The sequence below is a fragment of the Geotrypetes seraphini genome, chromosome 9, assembly GCF_902459505.1.
Source record: "Geotrypetes seraphini chromosome 9, aGeoSer1.1, whole genome shotgun sequence".
In the NCBI taxonomy this organism is placed as follows: Eukaryota; Metazoa; Chordata; class Amphibia; order Gymnophiona; family Dermophiidae; genus Geotrypetes; species Geotrypetes seraphini.
In genome coordinates this window covers 56,987,607-57,007,117 of record NC_047092.1, presented here as the reverse complement: position 1 = coordinate 57,007,117, position 19,511 = coordinate 56,987,607, and the positions used below count along the sequence as shown (strand labels likewise).

The following is a 19,511-nucleotide window of genomic DNA, read 5'->3' as shown; positions in this document are numbered from 1 at the left end:
AAACCACCTAAAGTCACCAGATAAACACTGCAGACACAAATTACAGACCCCACACACACTACCCCAGTGATCAATAACTCCACAACCCCATAAAAATCGTAATCAACTCCTTTATAATTCAGCCTCCAGATCATCATCACCTGGCAGCCTGGCATAGGAAAGCCTAGTCGACCTGCACAGAGGCGACTTAAGTAATCTTGGGGGTGGGTTAGGAACCCATGGAGAGAAGGACCCATGCCCATAAGACCCTGTAATCACTGCATTGATATTGAAACATGTGCACTCCCCTATACACCCCCAAACCCTTTTGTACTGGCATATAAGTGGCTTCTGCTTCCATAAGGGCTATTGGGGTGGTAGATAAATGGGTATAGGGGATTCTGGAGGTGGTTTGGGGGGCTCACCATGACCTATAAGGGAGCTGTAGTGAGATGATGACATGGCACCCTTTTTGTGAAGTTCACAGCAGTGCCCTGGAAGGTACCCCATCACTTTTCAGACCCCTCCCACGTCCAACAGGGCTTGTTCTAGGCATTTTTGATTTGGATGAAAAGTTGGACGAAAATGTGGTATAAAGATGGACGATTTAGCGGCTTGGACGATCAGATCGGCAGGACGTATAGATGATTTTCAAAACGAAAAAAAAATGTGAACGTATTTTTCGAAAAGGTGTCCTAAGCTGTTTTTTACTTTGGACGACTTGCGACTTGGACGAAAACTGACTTAGACGTTCCTTTTGATTAGGCCCCTCCACATTTTTTAAAGTGAGTAGCAGATAATATAGCACAGTTAGTTATACTTCTTGAGGTGATGGTAATGCTCTGTGTTATCTGACATGTTAACAGTTAATTTGTAGGAATACCTCCACATTAACTGCAAAGTGCATTCACTGCCACTTCTTTATTACTAAACAAAAATGTCCACTTCAGAAAAACACTAATGTAAAAACTCAACATATGCTTAATCTGCACATCATCAAATACATGAAAATGGTGTTGATGAGTTTTAGCTGAGAAAAAGATCTCGGTCAGACCATTTTTAAATCAGAAATAAACAAGTGGTATATAAATAATGACTGTACTATGAGTACTTCTATAGCTAGCATATAAATCTGAATAGTTCCATATACTCCTATCAAATCACAATAGAAAAACATATCTTCAACTGTCCATTGTATGCTAAAAGTGTGGAGGGGCATAATCAAAACATACGTCTAAGTCCAATTTAGATGTAGGGCGCTAGTTGCCCAAAGTCGGCTGAGAGAAAAATGTCCATTCTCGAAAAGTATGTCTAATATATATATATATTTTAAAAATCATCTATCTGGACATCCAGGCGTTTGATCGTCCAGACCGCCACTACGTCTATCTTTATACCACATTCTCGACCAAAAATTTGTCCATGTCCCAAATGCCCAGAATAAGACCTTTTGGAGATAGGAGGGGCCAGCATTGTGATGGACTGGCCACTCAGACATGACAACAGAGAAGTGGGGCACCTTACAGGGCACTGCTGTGAACTTCACAAAAGGGTACCACATAAACATAAGAATTGCCATCTCCAGATCAGACCCTGGGTCCATCAAGTCCGGTGATCCGCACACGCGGAGGCCCCGCCAAGTCTACCCTGGCATAGTTTTAGTCCCCATATCACTGTATGATTCTTAAGGAAGATGTGCATCTAATTTACCCTTACCCGTATCACTCTATGCCACTCTTAAGGAGATGTGCATCTAGTTTACCCTTAAATCCTAGAACGGTGGATTCTGCAATTACTTCCTCTGGGAGAGCATTCCAGGTGTCTACCACTCCCTGCATGAAACAGAACTTCCTGATATTCGTCCTGGACCTGTCCCCCCTCAGCTTCAGTCTATAACCTCTTGTCCGTGTCACATTAGACATTGTAAATAACTGCTTTCCCTGCTCCATTTTGTCGAATCCTTTCAGGTTATGGTGAGTCCCCCAGGTTATGGTGAGTCCCCATTATACCCACCTGACTACAACCCCCAATAGCCCTTATGGCTGCAGGTGGCACTTATATGGCAGTAGAGTAGGATTTGAGGGGTTTTGGTGGGCACAGATGTTCCACCATAAAAGTAGTGGTTAGAGTAGCTTATGGGTCTGGGTCCTCCTTTCTATAGTTCACTACCCCTCCCCCCCATTTAATAGACCTGTGTGCAGCTATACTAGGCTTTCCTATTCTAGGTGCTGATGTTCTGGAGATAGGTATGTACATTATCCCAGGACAAGCAGGCAGTATATTCTTAACGCATGGGTGACGTCACCGACGGAGCCCCGGTACGGACACTTTTAACTAGAAAGTTCTAGTTGGCCGCACCGCGCATGCGCGAGTGCCTTCCCGCCCGACGGAGGAGTGCGTGGTCCCCAGTTTTCTTCGTTTCCGCGGAGCGAAGAAGACGCATGTGTTTTCAACGGACGTTGAAAAATCTACTTTTTGCCTTCCCGCTCGTGAAATTCTCCACTTTTTTGATCTTTTTCCCTTTGGGTTCCTTTTTTGTTCTTACAAAAAAAAAAAATTTGCTTTTGTTTTTCCCTTATTTTTCAGGCCGGCCCCGGCGGGGCCTGTTGCCACCATACAGGCCTCCGGTTTTGATTTTGCGGAGGCCGTGTTTCCCTTCATGCCCCCTCAGCCGGGCTTTAAGAAGTGCCAGCGGTGTGCATGCCCAATCTCTCTCACTGACCCGCACAATTGGTGCCTACAGTGCTTGGGTCCAGAGCATCGGGCTGACACCTGCACCCGCTGTGCTACTCTTAAAAAACGCACATTAAAAAATAGGCAGATCCAGCAGAATATTCTTTTTGGTACCGGATCTGCCATGGAATCTGCCGTACCGTCGACGGCACCGCAAAAGTCGGCACCGACTACTTCGACGCCGCCTGATCCTTCCTCGGGGTCGCTGGCACCAGGTAAGCCGGCTAAGAAGCCTTCCACTTCCCTTGAGCGCCCTCCTGCCACAGCGGCGACGCTGGTCCTCCCGGCATCACGCCGACCCCGCAAACGCTCCGCCCCGATTTCGGTGAGTGCCTTGTCATCGGCCTCCTCATCGCCGGGGCATGGAGCGGCACCTATGGTACCGAAAAAGAAAAAAGCGGTACCGGTGCCTCCTCTGGACGACCGCATTGCGGCCATACTCCAAAGCCAATTGCAGGAGCAACTACAGCAGCAACTCCAACAGCTGTTGCCAGCAATGTTGGCCCCACTCCTTCCGGTACCGGACCGGCCCGAGCCTCGCACTATACCACCGGTGTCGACCCCATCGGTACCGTTGAACACGTCCATGCCGGTGCTCGCGGCTGAACCACTCAATCCTCCCGTGCAACCACGCTCCGATGCCGACCCTCCCCGACATCAAGACCGACACCGGTCCCCCCGAGACCGGGACCGGCACCGATCTTCATCCCCCGGTACCGTCTCGATGCGCTCTGGCAAGTCTCTCTCTAAGACTCGCCACACGGAGCCATCCACACCACCGTCCCGTCCTGCACACCCCGACGTCAGGGACCCGGACTTATGGGAAGAATCCCCACCCGGTACCGAGGATGAGGCTTCGTCAACGGACGAGGAACCCTCGATGGTCGATACCGGTTCCAAACCTGAACAATCCTCATTCACCAAATTTCTTCGGGAAATGTCAGCGGCTCTTTCTATCCCATTAGAGTCCGACTCTAAAAAGTCCCAGGCCTTTCTCGATGCCCTAGACTTTGAACAACCCCCCAAGGAATTCCTTAAGTTATCCGTCCACGACATTTTACGGGAAACTTTTTACAAAAATTGGGAAAACCCTCTCACTGTACCGGGAGCCCCTCGAAAACTGGATAGTTTATACAGGGTCATTCCGATCCCGGGGTTCGACAAACCTCAACTATCCCATGAATCTCTTCTAGTCGAGTCCACTTTAAAGAAGACCCAGGGCTCCAGTGTTTATGCCTCCACCCCTCCTGGCAGAGAGGGCAAAACTATGGATAAATTTGGCAAGCGACTTTATCAAAATGCAATGCTTGCCAACAGGGCTAACAATTACACCTTTCACTTCTCCTTTTACATGAAGCATTTGGTGCAACAACTTTCATCCTTTCAAAAATATATCCCTGAGCGTAAGGACCCCCTTTTTCAACAACAAATTTCCAGCCTACTCCAACTACGGAAATTCATGGTTTGCTCCATTTATGACTCCTTTGAGCTGACCTCTCGAGCTTCTGCCATGGCTGTTGCCATGCGGCGTCTGGCCTGGCTGAGAGTTTCTGATCTCGACATCAACCATCAAGACCGCCTGGCGAACGCACCTTGTCTTGGTGATGAACTCTTCGGGGAGTCTCTGGACTCCACAACTCAGAAACTCTCGGCTCACGAGACCAGGTGGGATACTCTGGTGAAACCTAAAAAGAAGGCTCCGCCTGCTCGCCCCTACAGACAGCAATCCTCCTACCAACGCAGGTTCTCGGCCAGACCTCTCAACCTGCCACAACAGCAGCCTCGCCGACCTCGTCAGCAGCATCAACCTCAGGCTCGCTCCCAGTCTCACCAACCTGCCAAGCCTCTCCCTCAGTCAAAACCATCTCAGCCCTTTTGACTCTTTTCTCCAGGGCATAGCCAGTCTCCCACCATCGTTGCCTCTTCCTCAGCCTATCGGAGGACGCCTACAATTTTTCCTCAGCCGTTGGGAGGTCATCACATCAGACCAGTGGGTCCTCAACATCATTCGCCACGGCTACGCTCTCAACTTCCAGACTCTTCCACCAGACAATCCTCCCATAGAGTCTGCTTCTCACTCCTCCCAATCCCTCCTCCTCCTGAGGGAGGTCCAATCCCTCCTTCTTCTCAATGCCATCGAAGAGGTACCCTCAGACCAAAGGGGTCAGGGATTCTACTCCCGCTACTTCCTGGTTCTCAAGAAGACAGGAGACCTCCGTCCCATCCTCGATCTCCGGGACCTCAACAAGTGTTTGGTCAAGGAAAAATTCAGAATGCTCTCCCTTGCCACGCTTTACCCTCTTCTCTCTCATCATGACTGGCTATGTTCCCTAGACCTCAAAGAGGCCTACACTCACATCCCAATCAATCCGACTTCACGTCGCTACCTACGGTTTCAGATACAGCACCATCACTATCAGTACAAAGTGCTACCCTTTGGCCTCGCTTCATCACCCAGGGTGTTCACCAAGTGCCTTATTGTGGTGGCGGCCTTCCTCAGGTCTCACAACCTCCAGGTGTTCCCCTACTTGGACGATTGGTTGGTGAAAGCGCCTACGTCTCCGCTTGTGCTACAAGCCACTCAACACACCATCTCTTTCCTCCATCTCCTGGGGTTCGAGATCAACTACCCCAAGTCGCACCTACTTCCCACACAGCGACTTCAGTTCATTGGTGCAGTTCTCGACACCACTCTGATGAGGGTGTTTCTCCCCTCCGACCGCCAATGGACTCTGCTCCACCTCTGCCGTCAGGTGCTCCTTCATCACTCCATTCCAGCTCGGCAGATGATGGTCCTCCTGGGCCACATGGCATCGACGGTCCATGTACTTCCTCTGGCGCGACTCCACCTCAGGACACCTCAGTGGACTCTAGTCAACCAATGGTCACAGAACACAGATCCTCTTTCACATCCCATCTCTGTGACATCGTCTCTTCAGCAATCTCTTCAATGGTGGTTGAACTCCTCCAATCTTTCCAGGGGTCTACTCTTTCATCTACCCCCTCACTCCATGATCATAACCACAGATGCCTCCCCCTATGCATGGGGAGCTCACATGGGAGACCTTCGCACCCAGGGACTCTGGACCCCTCAGGAGAGTCAACATCACATCAATTTCCTGGAACTCAGGGCCATGTTCTATGCTCTCAGGGCCTTCCAGCACCTCCTTTATCCACAGGTTCTTCTCCTGTGCACAGACAACCAAGTCGCCATGTACTACATAAACAAACAAGGCGGCACCGGATCTCCCCTCCTTTGTCAGGAGGCCATCCGCATTTGGACCTGGGCCACGGCCCACGGTCTCTTCCTCAAGGCGGTCTATATCCAGGGCGACCAGAACTCCCTGGCCGACAATCTCAGCCGCATCCTTCAACCTCACGAGTGGACTCTGGATCCTCCCACACTCCGCTCCATCTTTGCTCGGTGGGGCACTCCTCAAGTGGATCTCTTTGCAGCTCCTCACAACCATCAGCTGCCCCAGTTCTGTTCCAGACTCTTCTCTCCTCATCGTCTGGCACCGAATGCATTCCTGCTCAACTGGACAGATCGATTCCTCTATGCCTTTCCTCCGCTGCCTCTGATGTTGCGGACGTTATTCAAACTCCGCAGGGACAGAGCCACCATGATTCTCATCGCCCCTCGGTGGCCTCGCCAACACTGGTTCTCCCTCCTGCTCCAGCTCAGCTCCAGAGAACCCATTCCTCTTCCTGTGTTTCCTACTCTACTTACACAGCAGCAGCAGTCTCTACTGCATCCCAATCTGTCCTCGCTCCACCTGACAGCTTGGTTTCTCTCGGGCTGACCTCTCCAGAGAATCTGTCTCAGCCTGTCCGTCGTATTTTGGATGCCTCCAGGAAACCGGCTACCCTCCAATGTTACCATCAGAAGTGGACCCGGTTCTCCTCTTGGTGTCTACTACATCACCACGACCCCACCTCATTGGCGGTGGAACCTGTACTGGACTATTTGCTCTCTCTGTCCGACGCTGGCCTCAAGTCTACCTCAATCAGAGTCCACCTCAGTGCCATCACTGCGTTTCATGAGCCTATCCTCGGAAAACCTCTCACGGCTCATCCACTGGTTTCCTGGTTCATGAGAGGCCTCTTCAATGTCAAACCACCTCTGAAGCCTCCTCCAGTCGTCTGGGACCTGAATGTAGTTTTATCCGCCCTCATGAAACCTCCTTTTGAACCTCTTGCCACAAATTCTCTCAAATTTCTTACGTGGAAGGTGCTTTTCCTCATTGCCATCACCTCTGCCAGGAGGGTTAGTGAGCTGCATGCACTGGTTGCAGACCCACCTTTCACGGTTTTTCACCATGACAAGGTGGTTCTGCGTACCCATCCTAGTTTTCTTCCCAAGGTGGTCTCGGACTTTCACCTCAACCAGTCCATTGTCTTGCCTGTCTTTTTCCCGAAGCCCCATTCTCATCCTGGGGAACAGGCGTTACACACGCTGGACTGTACGCGTGCCCTTGCATACTACCTTGACTGTACCAGGGCTCACCGCTCGTCCCCTCAGCTCTTTCTGTCCTTCGACCCTAACCGTCTAGGTCGTCCTGTTTCTAAACGGACGCTTTCCAACTGGCTTGCTGCCTGCATTGCGTTCTGTTATGCTCGGGCCGGTCTCTCACTGGAAGGTGCTGTCACGGCCCACAGGGTCAGAGCTATGGCTGCTTCTGTGGCTTTCCTCCGCTCCACGCCCATCGAGGAGATCTGCAAGGCTGCCACTTGATCCTCAGTTCACACGTTCACTACCCACTACTGTCTGGATGCCTTCTCCAGACGGGATGGACACTTCGGCCAATCTGTGTTACAAAATTTATTTTCCTAATGGCCAACCATCCCTCCTCCCTCTCTGTTAGCTTGGAGGTCACCCATGCGTTAAGAATATGCTGCCTGCTTGTCCTGGGATAAAGCACAGTTACTTACCGTAACAGATGTTATCCAGGGACAGCAGGCAGATATTCTTACGTCCCACCCACCTCCCCGGGTTGGCTTCTTAGCTGGCTTATCTTAACTGGGGACCACGCACTCCTCCGTCGGGCAGGAAGGCACTCGCGCATGCATAGTGCGGCCAACTAGAACTTTCTAGTTAAAAGTGTCCGTACCGGGGCTCTGTCGGTGACGTCACCCATGCGTTAAGAATATCTGCCTGCTGTCCCTGGATAACACCTGTTACGGTAAGTAACTGTGCTTTTTTATTCCAACCTTTGTGGGTATGTGAGGGGGTCAGTGAACACTGGGAGAGTGTGTGTGGGTCTTTACTTTGTCTCTGCAGTGGCTATCTGGTCACTTTGGATACCTTTTAGGCACTTACAGTATACCTGTTTCCACATCGTCTAAGTCACAACATATGTTCTGTCTAGGAAGTCTCATAAAACCTTCAATTATCCCTGCAAGATGACTAAGTCTAGGTTGGCCCACAGCCCACCCTGACTACTCCTCCGAATATGCCCCTTTTAGCTATGGGCACACAGTGGCATTCAGAGGCCTAAAATGTCCCTTGATACGTCCCAAAAATCGGTTGTCCAAGTTGTCCGACTTGGGCGAATTTTTACACGTGTTTACGTTTTGATTATGAGCCCCTTAGTACTTTTTTTTTATGTTTAGTCCAGGCTTAATGAAAGTCAACAAATCTCACTGAAACTACCATATACAAAAACAGCCATTCTGTTGCCCTCAGAGACTATTTAGGGTTAGTTTCATTCTATTTATTTATTTAAATTTCTTATATACCACATGCAAGCCCAAAAATTATCAAAGTTGTATATATTCAAGTTCTATCCCTAGAAGGTTCATAAACTTGTTTATACCTAAAGCAATGAAAGGTTAAAATATTAAATCAAATCCACTTGTTAATTCATGTGACATCAAACATACTATTTGTGTGTGAATGCAATTTAGAGGGCCATTTTAATTTATTGACAATACTTTTCTGTGGTTTTTGTAACATTTGAATTACCACATGTTATTATGGGCTGTATGAACTCAGAATGGGCACATGGTAATTTTTGCATTAAACTGCTAATCTGAATTAGTATATAGGTTCTAGATAAATATTAACACTTGTACATTTAACTCCTGATGCAGAAAAAAAAAAGAAACTAAGGGCCTGTTTTACAAAGCCGCACTAGCGGCTGAAGTGCGGTAACGGCCCCGAAGCCCATAGAGATTTAAAGGGCTTCGGGGCTGTTGCCGTGCAACTTTGTAAAACAGGCCCTAAATTATCAGATCCTTGATGAACATATACTTATGTAAAATAAGAGAAAGAAGATGATGAAAAAGAAGCCATAAGGCATCTGACAAAGACGCCAACAAAATGTTTCTAAGCAGTGAAAATTAGGTATAATTATAGAAAATTTCATATTACGGTGCTGTTAGTAGGAATGTATAACCACATTTTCTAATCACTTGTCTGACCTGACAAGCTATTTTTCACATCCTGAGGCAGAAAACTTAAGAGAGGCAAGAAAAAGTAATTATCCACAAAGACCTTGGCCAGGTAATCAAGAGTACCATATATAAAATGTGTTAACTTTCATATTGACTGACACTGAGAATCTGTAGAATGGGGAGAAGGCATCACTAATTCAACATCATTGTCAAATTAAATTGATTATACCTTTTGCTCAAGAGATCGCATGATGTAATATCTGGGAGACAAGTCAGACAATGACTTTCCTGCGGCCTTTTCTAAAATCCCTCTTTTTTGGGATTAACATAACCCTCCAATTCACCATCGGAGATCATGCTTGAATACGACTAACTTTGGAACTCTAGCAGACAGCGATTAAATTGTGAAATGTCCATACGAGTGGTGTGGAAGGATTGAGACGTCATCCGAGGGGCTTATTAGAAAATGGTGGTGCCCCCATAGACCTGCCTGGGTCACTGAAATAACTGGAGAGGTGACCACTGGACTAGAAGAAATTTAGGAGATATGCTTCCACCCTATTAACACTAAATTGGAACAACTTCATGACATGTTGGAGCTAACTACTTTCCAACAACGCGCTAGCGATATGGAGGACCGTATGACTGGTGTGCAGTCCACTCAGAAGCAACATCAGAAATGACTGGAAGCCCTGGAGGAGAAAATTGAAGATCTAGAAAATAGGTCCCGGAGGAATAACCTCCACCTTGTGGGCCTTCCAGAAATGCTGCCAGAGGTGGACCTCTGGGTTTTTCTTGAATGCTGGTTGAGCAGTTCTCTCACCTTGCTGGCGGCATCGAGAGAACACATAGAAAAGGAGTACAGTAAGAAGCGATAGCAAGACCCTGCATGGTAAAACTCCAGCTCCTCATCTACACGCATAAAACTGCCATCTTACAAGCATTAAGAAGAGGACAAAACCTTACTTATGATAACAAGTGCGTAATCTGTTTTCAGAACTTTTTCAGCAAGAGTGGCATTACAGCGATCATTTTTTGCTTCAGTGTGCTCCCTCTTGTTTGACCAGAAAATTTGCTTTGTCCTTTTGTATCTTGCCTGACTCCGAATTGTATATCAGGGTGTCACCAAATTCTATGATACCTTTGCAGCAGTGCAGGCCTTCGTCGGCAATCTGCAAATGCTGAAAGAACATTCACCTCTTTCATCTACAGAGAGCAGGATCTAGAGGACTGCTCAATGGCTGACTACTGTGGTGTAACTGATTTGGTCAGAGAGACTCTGGTGATGGCCTCTTAAGAACATAAGAATAGCCTTACTGGGTCAGACCAATGGTCCATCTAGCCCAGTATCCCGTCTTCACGGAGGCAAATCCAAGTCATAAGTACCTGGTAAAACCCCAAATAGTAGCAGCATTCCATGCTACCGATCCAGTGCAAGCAGTGGCTTCCCCCATGTCTGTCTCAACAGCAGACTACGAACTTTACCTCTACAAACTTACCCAAACCTTTTTTTAAACTAGCTACATTAACCACTCTTCTTCACGTTGAGCTATTGAGCTTGCACTGAAGACAGCGATTCGTAAAAACTGAACATTAGTTTGATGGGGGAGTATGGATATATATGATTGTAATGGAGTGTGTGTTGAGTGGAGAGAATGAACAACACAATGACCGATTCACTCCAATAACTGTATAATGCTATTGGGGGGGGGGCTGGATGGGGGCCCAGAGTGGTTGACTGGTCTAGAGCAGGGGTTCTCAACCTGTGGTACGTGTATCCTAGGGGGTACACGGACCGCCTGTTAGGTGTACGCGGGCTGACCGCCCTCCGCCACTCGCTTGCTTGCTGCTTGCCCACTGCTCACCCGCTCCATTTAATTACCTTCTGCTGCTGCCACAACTCCAGGAAGGGCCAGGCGCGTACAGCGATTGCACGCCTCTGGCCCACAAGCCTTACCCCTCCGACATCAATTCTGATGTCGGGCCAGCCAATTTAGCATTTGATGGCGGCTTTGAGTTGGAATTCCCTTCTTACCTGTTGTTTTGAGGGAAACAAGAGTGTGTGTAAGGAAGATAATGAGAGCGATCAAGGGAGGGTGTTTGTATAGAATTTGTATGACGGGGATCTTTTCTTTTTAACTTTACTTATATTTATTGCAAAATATAATACATGTAACAACACTTGCTACAGAAACACAGACCATAATATTTTCCAAGGAATCAAACTATAAGAATTAAGTACTATAAGTCTTCCATAGACTACAATGTAGGAGGAGGGGGTCTAATTAGGAGATAATATAGAAAGAAATATAGAAAGGCAATGGCTAACATTTGACAAACCCGTTCCTATAATATACTATTTTTCAATTCCTGGAGAGCTTTTTAAGGTTCAAAAATTATCTCAGTAGGTCTGGTAGAAAAAATACATACTTATTACCTAAATAACGCATCATATATTTACGTAGATATGCTAATAAGAAAGAGCCCCCTAACTTCTTCTCTCATTATAAGAAACTAGTTTTTTAGCCCGTTACATTAACGGGTGCTAGAATAGATGTGTAGACTTAGGCATTTCTCTCTTTCTTTCTGTATGTCTGTCTTTCTTTCTCTCTCCCTGCCCCCTTTCTTTCTTTATGTCTGTCTTTATTTCTGTCTCTTTCCCTTCCTTTACCTTTATTTCTGTCTCTCTCTTTTCAGTTTACTCCCCCTGTCCATCAGCACCCCTTCCCTGCTCCCCCTGTCCAGCAGTAGCCCTTCTCCCTTCCTTTTACCTCCTACCTGTCCAGCAGCACCCCTTCTCCCTTCCTTTTAACTCCCCCCTGTCCAGCAGCACCCCTTCCCTGCTCCCCCTGTCTAGCATCCGCTAGGCTGGGCAGCCTTGGGGCTATTGCTAGGCCGGCTCGGATTGCATTATCGAAGTGGATCGCCCTAGCAAATGGCCCTTGGCTGCTTGTTGAAACTGCAGATGCTGGTCCAGGGGTGAGAAGAAGAGGTGTCCCGGCAGCTAGTCAGAAGGTAGGAAGTGAATCGGCTTCGGAGATTGGGGCAGGAAATCAGCTGAGGCCGGCGTCGGAGATTGGGGCAGGAAATCAGCTGAGGCAGGCACTGCGCATGTGTGGGCACGGTGCCACGGATCACGGACCCACCGTGTTTGAAGTGCGCTTGTGCGCTAAGGGTTTTATTATAGCGGATTCTTTTCTTCTATCTTGTGTCACTTTTGCAACATCTAGATATATCCAAATTTTTGACCACAAAACAATTTCTGAGAAATTCAAAAAAATAATTTAATTATTGCATTTAAGTCTTGCTCAAATACAAAGGAAACAATCAGGGTTGCTCTTCTGCCACCTCAGTAAGTGAAGTCTCCAATATATGGGAAATATCCTCCCAAGAATTAACATCATCTTAAGCTTTTTCTTGGAGTTGAGCTGGATCAACTACTCAAATCCTAGACAGGCATAGACAAAATTTCTATTAAATATTTTTTAAAGAAATCCAATGGGCAAAGAAGGATAGATTTGGGAAGAAAGGTTTTCAGAGATTAGGCAAGCTGGAGAATTGTGCAATAGTATAATAATGGGTGATTTCAATTACCCCAAAATGGACTGGTTATATGTTACATCAGGGAGTGCTAGGGAGGTAAAATTCCTAGATGTCATAAATGACTGCTTCTTGAAGCAACTATCTGGGAATTGACAAAAGAGGGAGCTATTTTAGATTTGGTCTTTAGTGGAATTCAAGGCATAGTACAGGAGTTAACTGTGTTGGGTCCACTGGGAAACAGTGAACAAGCTAATGGAAGGCCTCATAGCTGAAGCCCTAACCTTATACCTAGAAAATCACAACTTACTCCACCCCACACAGTCTGGCTTTAGAACCAAGTACAGCTCTGAGACCCTACTAGGAATACTCATGGACATTGCTAGACAACACCTCAGCACAGGCAAAAAAAATGCTGATCATACAACTAGACCTCTCCGCAGCCTTTGACCTGGTAGACCATGACATCCTTTTACAAACACTAGACTCAAGAGGAATCACAGGCAAGGTACTATCATGGTTTAAAGGATTCTTACAATCCAGAACTTACAGAGTTAAAACAAACAAAGGAAAATCAGAACTGTGGTCCAACCCCTGCGGAGTACCCCAAGGATCACCTCTGTCTCCCACACTCTTCAACCTATACATTGCTTCCCTCAGCTCCTGCCTAGACAAACAAGGCCTAACCTCCTACAGTTATGCAGATGACATCACCATTCTCCTCCCCTTCGACCAGCCAGTACCCTCCATGGCAGGCACAATACACAGAAAACTTCAAACAGTAGCAACATTGATGAAAGAACACAAACTAAAGCTTAACCCTGACAAAACAAACTTCATCCTACTAGAAAACAGCAAAACCCCAACCTTAACAAACTTAGTAATAAATTTGATCTCACACCCCATTCAACCCACGCTAAAACTCCTTGGAGTGCTGATAGAGGCTGTACCATGCAACCACAAATCAACAAAATAATTTAAAAAATCATTCGCAACCATGAGAAACCTAAGACAAGTTCGAAAATTCTTCGACAGAAAGCAGTTCCAACTCTTGGTACAATAACTAATCCTAGGCCTAATAGACTACTGCAACATACTATATCTCCCTTGCCCAGCAACCACGATAAAACAACTACAAACAATACAAAACACAGCCCTATGACTTATCTACTCGCTGAAGAAATACGACCACATCACAGAGGCATACCTAACGTGACCATTTATTTTTTTCATCAAAATGGGACATCTATTAATATTCAGTCCCGCCCCCAATCCCGCCCTAGCCCCGTCCCTAATCCCGTCCCTAATCCCACCCTAGCCCCGCCCCCAATTTCTTCCATTCATTTTTCATGTACACACAATATCTTATTATTTCATAATGGTAACCATAAAATTTAAAAAAAAAACCACAAAGCACCCTATACGCAGAGAAAATGTTAATTATTTATATTTGGGGGGTTTTCAACGATGTCACCTCAGTAACTATAGAAAAATAGACAAATATAGTGCAAAATATAGACAGCAGATATAAATTCTCAAAACCGACACATTTTTATCACTAAATTGAAAATAAAATAATTTTTCCTACCTTTGCTGTCTGGTGATTTCATGAGTCTCTGTTTGCGTTTCCCTCTGACTGTGCATCCTATCTTTCATTTCTTTCTGCACTCAGGCCCAACAATTGTCCCTTTCTATTCCCTCCCTCCTACCTTCCTATGTCCTTAGTGCCCCCAGTACCTTCCTTTGTCCTTAGTGTCCCCAGAGCCTCCTTCCTATGTCCTTAGTGCCCCCAGTGCCTCCTTCCTATGTCCTTAGTGCCCCCAGATCCAGTGTCAGTTCTCCTTTGTACTTGTGTTCCAGGTATCCCTTTCTCTCTCTCCCTCCTCTGTTATGATCTTGCCTCTCTCTGCTCTTCCTCAGGGGCTCTCCCCCTCTGTCTGCACCTCCCAAAGTCCTGCTTCTGCCTCCTGTCTTTCCCCTTTGGTCCAGGCCTTTATCTCTCTAGTCAGTCAGTGTTCCCTCTAAGCTGAGCAGGAGTCCTCCACCCACAGTCTCACCAATAGAGGGTGCTGTTTTACTGTCACATTTTTCAATTGTGAGGGACAGGCAAGTTCTGCAGGACTCCAGGGAACATACCTGTCCTTAGCGACTGAAAATATTCCACCCCCTAGTGGTAGCAATGCAGCTGGAGGACACCTGCTCAGCTTAGAGGGAACAGTGCAAACCCCCCCCCCTTCTCTGCCATTTTCTCTCCTTACTTCATCCCTCCTTATGTCCTCTCACTGCTTCCAGCCTTTGTCCCACCCCCTCCCAAAAAGCCTGCCGGCCTACCTCCCCAAAGCCAAGGCAGTCTGCCTGTCTACCTCCCCCAGAGCCAGCCTTCTTGCCTCCCCCAGAGCCAGCCTGCCTGTCTCCCCCAAAGTCAGCCAGTCTGCCTGCCTACCTCCCCCAGATCCAGCCAGCCTACCTGCCTCCCCCAGAGCCTGCCTGCCTACCTCCCCCAAAGCCTGCCTACCTCCCTCCCTCCTCCAGAGCTAGCCAGCCTGTCTGCCTACCTCCCCCAAAGCCTGCCTACCTCCCTCCCTCCCCCTGAGCCAGCCAGCCAGCCTGCCTGCCTACCTCCCACAAAACCTGCCTACCTACCTCCCTCCCCCAGAGCCAGCCAGCCTGCCTGCCTGCCTGCCTACCTCCTCTCCCCCCCGTACCGCGGAAAACAAAAGCCTCCCTCCAGGCCCGATTTAGGTCCACCGCCGCTGCTCCTCTGCTGCTACTACTCAAAACCGGAAGCCTTTCCGACGTCAATTGCCGATTGGCTGGCCCAGAACGTCCTCTCCGACGTCAGAATTGACGTCGGGATGAAGGCTTCCGGATTCGAGTAGTGGCAGCAGAGGAGCAACGGCTGTGGACCTAAATCGGGCCTGGAGGGAGGCTTTTTTTATTTTTATTTTTTTTGGTGCGACAGGGGAGGGACAGGAAGCGATCGCCTGTCCCGTTGTCTCCGCGCACAGCTTCCGGACGCTGTCTCTGAAAACGGGACATTTTGGGCGTCCCGAAGCTGTGTGTGGGGACAACGGGACAGGGGATCCGAAAGCGGGACGTATGGTCACCTTAGCATACCACAACTCGCACTGGCTCCCAATACAAGCCAGGGTACACTTCAAATTCCACTGCCTACTATTTAAAGCTATAAATGGAGACAGCCCCACCTACTGGAACAATCAACTAATTCAATCCACCTCAATCAGACACAGGAGAACCTACACACTATTCACACACCTGCCAACATATTAGTTGAACATCTCATGAATGGTACAGGTAAACTGAAGCCCTTGTCAGTGCTGCAGGATATGCTGGGTGCTCATTGGGGGGACACAATTGCATATTGTCAGGTTAAGCACTATATTAAGTCCCTGCCAACTGCAAAACTATGACAACTGGGTCAGAGTCTCCAAGCTTTTTTTTCATGGGTGGTGGACAGTAATACTTTAGTATCGGCTTTACATAAGGCCATAAGTCATTTTGAGAAGAGCAAGGATGTCCACCAGATAAAATTAGGTAGGGAATGAGAGCTTAAATTGTCCTGGACCACTAGGATGTTTTGAAAACTGTTAGAGGAATACTGAAATTAATCAGAGGGAGGTGACACTGCAAGAGTGCTTCTTCCAGGTGCTTTATAGGACATATTTTACACAAGTGCAGTTACATAAAATAGGAGGAATTGAGACCCCCCACCCTATGCCTTAAATATCATTGAGAACCTAATATTGTATTATTTCCTATTCTTTTTTGGACTGCTGGTATACTCTGAAGTTTTGGTCTGCTATTAAACAGTATTTGCAGCAGCTCTTGGGGAGATCAATAGCAGGTACAGCAAAGCAAATGGTGTTGGATATGCCATGGACATTTGGGGGGTTGCGAGATGTGTCATAAGTAAGGTGACCATACGTTCCATTTTCAACGGGACCGTCCCATTATTGGACCGACCATCCCGTTGTCCCGACCCACCGCTTTGGGACGTCGAAATGTCCCGTTTTCAGGGACAACGTCCCAAAGCTGTGCGCCAGGATAATGGGACAGGCGATCGCTTCCCCTCCCTCCAGCGCCAATTCAAACCCCCGCCCACCGCCGCTACACCTTCTTCTGGCTGCCCAGAAGCCTTCTTCCCAACGTCAATTCTGATGTCAGAGAGGAAGTTCCGGGCCAGCCAGGCAGCAATTGGCTGGCCCGGAACTTCCTCTCTGACGTCAGAATTGACATCGGGAAGAAGGCTTCTGGGCAGCAAGAAGGTGCAGCAGCGGCAGGCGGGGGTTTGAATTGGCGCTGGAGGGAGGGAAAGAGGGAGGCTGACGGGCAGGAGCAGTAGCGGACGGGAGTGGGGAGTTGAATCGGGTGCTAGAGGGAGGCAGGCTTTGGCGCGGCAGGAAGGGAGGGAGGCAGACAGGCAGGCTTCGGGGAAGGGGGTGGGACAAAGGCTGGAAGGCAGTGAGGGGGACATAGGAAGGAGGCACTGAGGACACTAAGGATATAGGAAGGGGCACTAAGGACATAGGAAGGAGGCACTGGGGGCACTAATGACACAGGAAGGGGCACTAAGGACATAGGAAGGAGGCACTGGGGGCACTAAGGCTATAGGAAGGGGCACTAAGGACATAGGAAGGAAGCACTGGGGGCACTAAGGACACGGGAAGGAGGCACTGGGGGGCACTAAAGACATGGGAAGGAGGCACTGAGGGCAATAAGGACATAGGAACGAAGGAGGGAGGGAATAGAAAGGGACAATTGTTGGGTCTGAGTGCAGAAAGAAAGACCGAAATGAAAGAAAGAATGCACAGTCAGAAGAAAACGCAACCAGAGACTCATGAAATCACCAGACAGCAAAGGTAAGAAAAATGATTTTATTTTCAATTTAGTGATAAAAATGTGTCAGTTTTTAGAATTTATATCTGCTGTCTATATTTTGCACTATATTTGTCTATTTTTCTATAGTTACTGAGGTGACATTGCATATTTTAAAGTCATCTGCCTTGACATCTTTGAAAACCCCCCAAATATAAATGATAACACTGCACAACAAAGTTTTTGCTTCCTGAACACTGCTGGGTGTTTCTTATAGAATTTTGGGTGCTGATCATGAATATTACATCAAAAATTACCCATCACGTACCATTTCAGAGAAATCTTCAATTTTGTCGTGATTTTTTCTTATATTTGGATGCAAACAATTTTTTCTCCCATAAGTGTCTTATCAACAACGGTTTGTGCCGCCTGGGTATGTCCATGCATAAAATCTAGCCAGGTTGGAAGCTGTTTTATGGAAGATGACATCCTGGGCATGTCTGGGCAGGTCTGAACGAGCTTGCGCTGTCTCACCATGCTATAATGGTGGCTTCCATACACCGATCCTGCTCATTTGGTTAATATAGATAGTCCGTGTGTGTATATAGTATCAGTATAGTAAAGTATAGTAGTATAGTAGCTGTAGCAATATAACAGTAAGTAAGCTTGATGCTATAGACGTTTTGGTGTCGGGCAATATGTCTCGTCGGTGTCGTAACAGCCGCGACACATTCTGCTATATCTGTGGGGAATATACACTTACGCCTCAGAGACGTTCGATGACTGCCCTTGTAAAGAAAGCCTATCATCTGTATTTTGGCTGCAAAATAGGTGATCAAGACAAGCAATGGGCGCCTCACATTTGCTGTGCGACATGTGCTGTTAGTCTGAGAGCCTGGCTCAGAGGTACTCGAAAGACGATGCCATTTGCTGTTCCGATGATATGGCGAGAACAGAAAGACCATGTGACGGACTGTTATTTCTGTTTGACTAATGTGTCTGGTTTCTCTGCCAAAAACAAGAAGTCAATTGAATATCCTAATCTGCCTTCAGCAATGAGACCCATGCCACATGATGACAGTCTTCCAGTTCCGAAACCACCAGAGGATTGGACCTTAGACGAACCAGATGAAGAAACTGCAGTGCAGGGTTCTAACAGTGACATTGACCCGGATTTTGAACCATCCTCATCAGGCGATCCACATCTGATAACACAGTCCGAATTGAACGATTTGGTCAGAGATTTGGGTCTGTCAAAAGCAAAAGCTGAGCTGCTAGGTTCGAGACTGCAGGAATGGTGTTTGCTATCACCAGGTACGAAAATTTCTGTGTTTCGAGACCGGCATCATGATATAACCAAATTTTTTGCACAAGTCGACAGTCTCTGTTTCTGTTGTGACATTGAAGGATTGTTCTCGGTCTTTGGTTGTGATCACAACCCGGAAGAGTGGCGTCTTTTCATTGATTCGTCAATGTTAAGCCTGAAAGCTGTTCTGTTGCACAATGGCAACGTTTATCCTTCAGTACCTGTTGGCTATGCAGCACATATGAAAGAAACATATGAGAATATGGAAATGTTACTAAAGTATGTCCAGTATACCAGGTATAACTGGAATATCTGTGGAGACCTCAAAGTCGTTGCTCTGTTACTAGGACTGCAGCTTGGCTATACAAAGTACTGCTGTTTCATCTGCGAATGGGACAGCCGAGACAGAGAGTCGCACTATTCTAGAAAGAACTGGCCACTCCGTAAAAAGTTAGTTCCAGGACAGAAAAATGTAGCACATGAATCGCTTGTTGACCCGACAAAGATATTTTTGCCTCCTCTTCACATTAAACTGGGACTCATGAAGAATTTTGTGAAAGCAATGAACAAGGAAGGGGAAGGTTTTCGTTATTTAAGACAGATGTTCCCAAGAATAACTGATGCCAAGATCAAAGAGGGTATTTTTGTTGGCCCCCCAGATCAGACATGTTATGAGTGACAAGCGATTTGAAGATCTGTTAGTTGGGCCGGAAAAAATTGG

At 47.3% G+C, this 19,511-nt stretch overlaps 1 protein-coding gene across 5 annotated transcripts in view; it reads right to left on the bottom strand.

Moving 5' to 3' along the window:
• The window catches only part of DOCK4 (dedicator of cytokinesis 4), a 650,492-nt gene that overhangs the window by 62,038 nt on the left and 568,943 nt on the right, over window positions 1-19,511 (bottom strand). The gene's annotated exons all lie outside the window — the stretch shown is intronic.